The following is a 6305-nucleotide window of genomic DNA, read 5'->3' on the forward strand; positions in this document are numbered from 1 at the left end:
ACGCCCTCGCTGCGTTCATGAAGTGGAAACCTATTAATGAGAGGATAATTGTAGCCGCACAACTACTACATCAATTAATCTGCAAGATATAGGCAACCACGACATTTCCGGCCGACTGGATGCAGGAGTCTTAGTAAATGTACCCAAAAAGAGTGACAGTCGTATGCGATAATTGGCGGGGCTTCATGTTACTGTGTATCGTTCTCAAATTCCTCTGCAAAGTAATGCTTAGCTGCACTCAGGAGAAGATTGACGGAACTCTCCGACGGCAGCAAACAGGATTCCGTGCCGGACGATCCTGTGTGGACCATATTGTCCCGCTCCGTATTATTCTGGAGCGAATCAATGAATTTTAAGGACCTCTCTACCTGGTGTTCATTGATTACGAAAAAGCTTTCGACCGTCTCAATCACTGAAACATGTGGGGAGCCCTCAGGCGTAAGGGTGAACCAAATCGTGGGTTGCTAAGGCAGCCCATTACCATTGAGCGCATAAATGACTTCGAATTGGCTAATGGCGTTGCTCTTCTAGCTCAACAGCGCTCTGATATGCAAAGAAAGATCGATGATCTTGCCGATCGCTCCTCGGCGTCAGGTCTTACCATCAACGTCAACAAGACCAAATCGTTGGATGTAAACAGGCTCAACCCTTCTACTTTTACGGTAGCCTGGCAATCAGTGGAGAATATTTTAGTACACGCTAAGAAAAAGTTACTCTAAAATGAGTAAGATTCACACAAAACTGAGCTAAACTGGAACAGCTCAAAAAATGAGTAAATTGCATTTCCAGCGATAGCGCTGGCCCATGTGCAAAAATCTAACTGGCTTAAGCCGTATAAGGACTGTTCAATTTATAAAACGGACAACTTTACAAGGCTATAAAAAAAAGACGCCTAATTCAAATTTAACCACCCTTGCTTCGTATTTCAGTACATCATCTATCATTATGGTAATCATTTTTGAATCGAATAAAAATAGTTTTATTTTATAGAAAATCGGTCAGATGTAAAATGAGGTGAAATTTTTGATTGCTGAAAATTTGCAAAATAAATAAAATTACTGTTTACGTATGGTATATCGTTTTTAATATCAGAAAACTAATTGTCATGCTGCAGCAGTATGAGTAATAAACATTCTGGCGAAATTTAAACTCAATTGGAAAATTAGTTGTTGAGATATCAAAGTCTCAAGTCAGAATCAATTTTTTGAATAAAATTCAATTGTTAAGCAAAAAGGGCATGAAAAGGTAAAAGGTTATTGCGGCCATAATAATTACAAAATGCACCATAGGAAAATCAAAATGCACCATAAATAATTAAGCAATGTACCGACAAAATGCACAGCTTTCTCCATAAATAAATATAAATGATCCATAATAAATTAAAAATGTAGCGGTAAACCAAAAAAAAATTCTAGTTAAAAATGAAACATTGTATCAATAAAAAATTAAATAAAACACCATAAACAAATAAGTTTGCTCCATAAAAAATAATAAAAATATCCATAAATAATGAACATTTGCTCCATAACTATACCATATTTGCTCCATAAAAAATTGAAATTGCACCATAAATATCATCAAATTGCACCATTAACAAACTATAAATTTTACCTCAAAGAATGCAAAATCTACAAAAATTAATCAAATTCTGCATCATTAGCAGTATTTCATTGGCTAGTAGCACTGGAAATATGTAAATATATAGTAATATGTGGAATTTAAATGGCTATATTCTGCTCCTTCTGCCTTAATTTAAAAAAAAAATCAAATCTGACTTTATATGTCAATGGTTGCTCCTCCGTGATTGATCTGAGCTGGTACCAATTGCACTGGGATCCAAATGAATAAGGGCTGGGACACTCCACTTATTCTAAAAGTGCAATTTAAGCAGCTCATACATTCTTGATCAATAACGGCGCCGGCCACGTCCTTATAGTCAGTTAGGAAGGGTAAGGAATGTTCTAACATTCTAGTGTGCTGGTTGTTGCTACTAAAGACCGCGATCACCTCTGCATCCCCACAACCAGCACGGATGCGATCCATGGGTAGGGGTTATTTTTATAGTGTTCGTGATAGATTGTGTGGTGAATAAGGTGAATAAGGTCAAGCGGCACAGCATGCTTTGGTTGCATAACTTGTAGGCGTTATATATACTGTGCTGTGAGAAGAAGTTGGAAGGGAGGGAAACGACTTTTTTTTCAATTCGTTTCTGGTTCTAGTGAAGACTATGAACATATGAATATACATTAGTTGTATATGTAGAGAAGAGAGAGCGAGAGAAAGTGGATAGAAAGATATAAAGTAGGATGAAAGGAACGGGCCAGGGATTGAACACATGACCTTCTGCATACGAATCAGAAGCGGTAGCCACTAGACCACCAAGCCCGTTTTCTGCTCCTCCTGATAATCTAAAAAGAATCTAATAAAAAGAACGTCAGTTGTTATCAGGATACTTAGTTTATTTTATAATTATATAAAACATGGATTAATTTTTTGATAATTTTTCCGATCAAATTGAAATCATTAATAAATATAATATATTTACATTACATATTATGTAAACTCCAAGAATATGGTTAACCCTTCTTTCAAAATGCGGATTCTTTTAATACATGCGGCGTAGCCTGTGGAAACGTTGTAACTGTGTCGATTCGGTTCTAGGTAATCCACAAATCCAAGGATTTGCCCGGTAAAATGCAAACAGAGATGTTATCCCGTGAGCGTTAGCGAGTTCGAACAACAAGCGATTATCCGGTAAATTGCATTCATAGTGTTTCCATCTTTTAAGTCGTTCTATCATAGATGCGTGCTTCGGTACATGGTTTCTGTTTATTTTCTTCTTACTTTTCATATTAACATTATCCCATCCACATCCTAAAACTATATGTCGTTGGACACTGCAGCAATGGTACAATGAGATTAAATTTATGTAGCTTTTACATTCTTTGTGGTAAAATTTACATTTTGTTTATGGTGCAATTTGATGATATTTATGGTGCAATTTCAATTTTTTATGGAGCAAATATGGAATAATTATGGAGCAAATGTTCATTATTTATGGATATTTTTATTATTTTTTATGGAGCAAACTTATTTGTTTATGGTGTTTTATTTAATTTTTTATTGATACAATGTTTCATTTTTAATTAGAAATTTTTTTGGTTTACCGCTACATTTTTAATTTATTATGGAACATTTATATTTATTTATGGAGAGTGCTGTGCATTATATTGGTACATTACTTAATTATTTATGGTGCATTTTTGTTTTTCTATGGTGCACTTTCGTTTATCTATGGGTGCAATAAATAGGCTGCCGCATGAGAATATTAAATAAACAATTATTTTATGCATTCAGTCGAAAGTAGGGATAATGTGATTTCAAATGCAGAAAACCGCTTTTTAATGGCATTGCTGGTTTGAAAACTGTGCGCCACTGCGCGTACAGTAATCAAAACGGTTTCGTTCTTTGAAGGTTCTTCCAAATAACAATACAACCTTATGCAAAATTTAGCATAACAATGATGTTGGAAATGAAAACTTTACATCTAATTGTTATTAAATAAGGCGTACAATAGCATAGGACCAACTTTGTTGAAAATAAATAATAACAAGATTCGCTAGAGTCGAAAAACTGCATCAATGGAGCAAAAAGTATGCAGTTTTATACTATGACCATCTTTATGGTTTAAATTTTTGGTGAAGAATGCATTTTAAAGTAAATTTTTCTTCTGTATCATTCAGAAAGCAATATTCTACTACTCTGGACAAATTTTCAGCCGAATCCGTTGTGCTTTTGCAACACAGGACTTAAATAAATATTTTTTATTAATTACTATGAAAACAAGGCAACTCACTATATCAAGCTGGAGGCTGCCTTGTGCATTATTACTGACCAACTATTGAGCTTTACCTTCAGTAAAATAGTATGAGTTTGCAATACATTGAAAACTTCTTGAAAATGTGCTTGTTAAATATGTGGAAAGTTATGTCGAATTTTGAGAAATGGGTTTTTATTGATGGTTTACGAAAACCGCTTCAGTTACACAATAAAGAACATTTTACTCAATGTTATATTTTTCCTACATTTGAAAATAGCTATAGAAAGTTATGCAAAAAACTGATAATGATTTTATTGAAAAATAAAAAAGATATCGCACAAGCAAGTTGTCCGTTTTATAAATTGAACAGTCCTTAACCCTAAAAGGGATACCTGGGGTCCATTTGGACCCCAGGCGCTTTCAGAGCTCGTCTTTGATGGAACACACTCAGCGAGGTGGCGAAACTGAGGCCATGAAGGTATCCCTTTTAGGGTTAATATTCTTCGCATCATCAAGAATATTATACGGCTTAAACTGATGAGATTTTCGCACTTGGGCCAGCGCTATCGCTGAAAAAAAAATTACTCTATTTTGAGTTGTCCCACTTTAGCTCCAAAATGAGTGAATTTTCTGACCGTGTAGCAAAATGGCGGCCGATGGCACCACCAAGATCGACATAGGTGCACGGATCAAGAAGGCGAGTGCTGCTTTTGCGAGTTTAAGAAATGTATGGAAGTGGAGAACACGCAACGGCTGCAGAACTTCACCAATAGACGCCTGCAGTTTATAATTCGTACATGATGGTCTCACAATTGGATCTTCAACGTGGAGTCCATCGTCGATGTCATCAGAAGCCTATAGTGACAGAAATTCGGGAGCGAAAGTGGAGGTGGGTCGGCCACACTCTACACAGGGGCGAAGACGAAATCTGCAAGCAAGCGTTAGATTGGAACCCAGCAGGAAAACACAGCAGAGGCAGACCAGAGGCTCATGGCGGCGCAGCCTCAAAAACGAAATCAAGCAAGTCGACAGAAATTTGACCTGGCCACAGGTCAAGGCGATGTCTGGCAATCAACCAGGATCGCCCAGGATGGAGATCTCTCAATTCGGCCCTCTGCACCACTGTGGGTGCCCATAACTGAAAACAAACAAACAGACTAAACCTTATGCTCGGAATTTAAGCCTATACCATCTTAGTTGGCAATTCAAACGCGTTATCCAGATTACTATAATTAGGAAGTATCCGGCATCATTCCTGATGTGCCCAATGCACTCCTAACTGAGCTTAGGCAAGGCGATTTCAAGTGGATTCCAGAGGCTTTTCAGGGGGTTTCGGAGGAGGGTGTAGAGGTGTTTTATAACGTTTCAGAGGGATCCCAGGGAAATTTAGAGGAATTTTATGGGGCTTCATAGGCTCTTCTGTAAGCTTCCGGTGGGATAGCCATTTCAGGAGGTTTTAGGGCGTTCGAGGAAAACGTCGTAAAGTCCCAGCTCAAACAGGGCCTGAAAATGCTCATGAAGTTAACATTTGTGTATTTTTTTTATTTGTTTATGCTCGCTTGTTGCTGGTTTGAAATAAGAAGATCTGGTGCGCTTATTTGATTTTTTTATGAGATGTGTGTGCTTAATATCGTGAGTAGGTGCAAAAGTCGGCGATCTTGGGACTCCAACGAGCTTGTCATTATAAGAGCCGTTTCAAAGCATTTCAAGGCGTTTTTAAGCCTTTCATAGGAGTTTCAAAGCAGTTTCAGGGGGCTTAACAGGCTTTCATGGGAATTTCAGGGAGATTTCAGGGGGCATTGCAAACTTTCAGGCGAACTTGAGGGAGCTTTTAGAAAAAAGAGAAGGTGTTTCAGATCATGGTTCTTCAAAGGCTTTCAGGCATGTTTCAGGGGGTTTCAAGGCATATCAAGGGTTGCAGATGGGTTCTATGGAGAATCACCGGCTCTTAGGTAAGAGATTTCTGAGGGATTTCAGAGGGGTTCTCCGGAGATTTTGGGTGCTTGGCTTTCAGAATGGCTTGAAAACGTTTAATCCTAGACGTGCATTGGGTCATTATAACCCAAATAGGCACGCTGAACTATGTCAGCGTGGTGAGCATCAAGTAATGCTCGAAGAAGGTTAAGACTGATTACGCTTCTAGATTCGATGACATCCACCTAAAGGGCCATTGGAAACCATCAAACAGACATTGATTCACAGCTTGACAGCGCATATAAAGTAGCATGAAGCTGAGTAAGCTTGAATTTCATTGAAAATGTTGCTATAAATTTCTGATTAATCTTGTAGATTCGATGGTCTATACTTCAGGAAATTCTTGGATACTCTAAGACAGTCATCGAACTTTTAGCTAGATAAAACATTGATGTATAAATCTATGTGAGTATAAACATTATTCATAACACAGTGAGTGGTTAGAAGTTATGTACATACGTAGCTCCGATGATTTAAATAGTCCCAAGCCGGTACCCTAGAAGACGCTCAA

This window comes from Aedes albopictus, chromosome 2, assembly GCF_035046485.1.
Source record: "Aedes albopictus strain Foshan chromosome 2, AalbF5, whole genome shotgun sequence".
NCBI classification, from domain to species: Eukaryota; Metazoa; Arthropoda; class Insecta; order Diptera; family Culicidae; genus Aedes; species Aedes albopictus.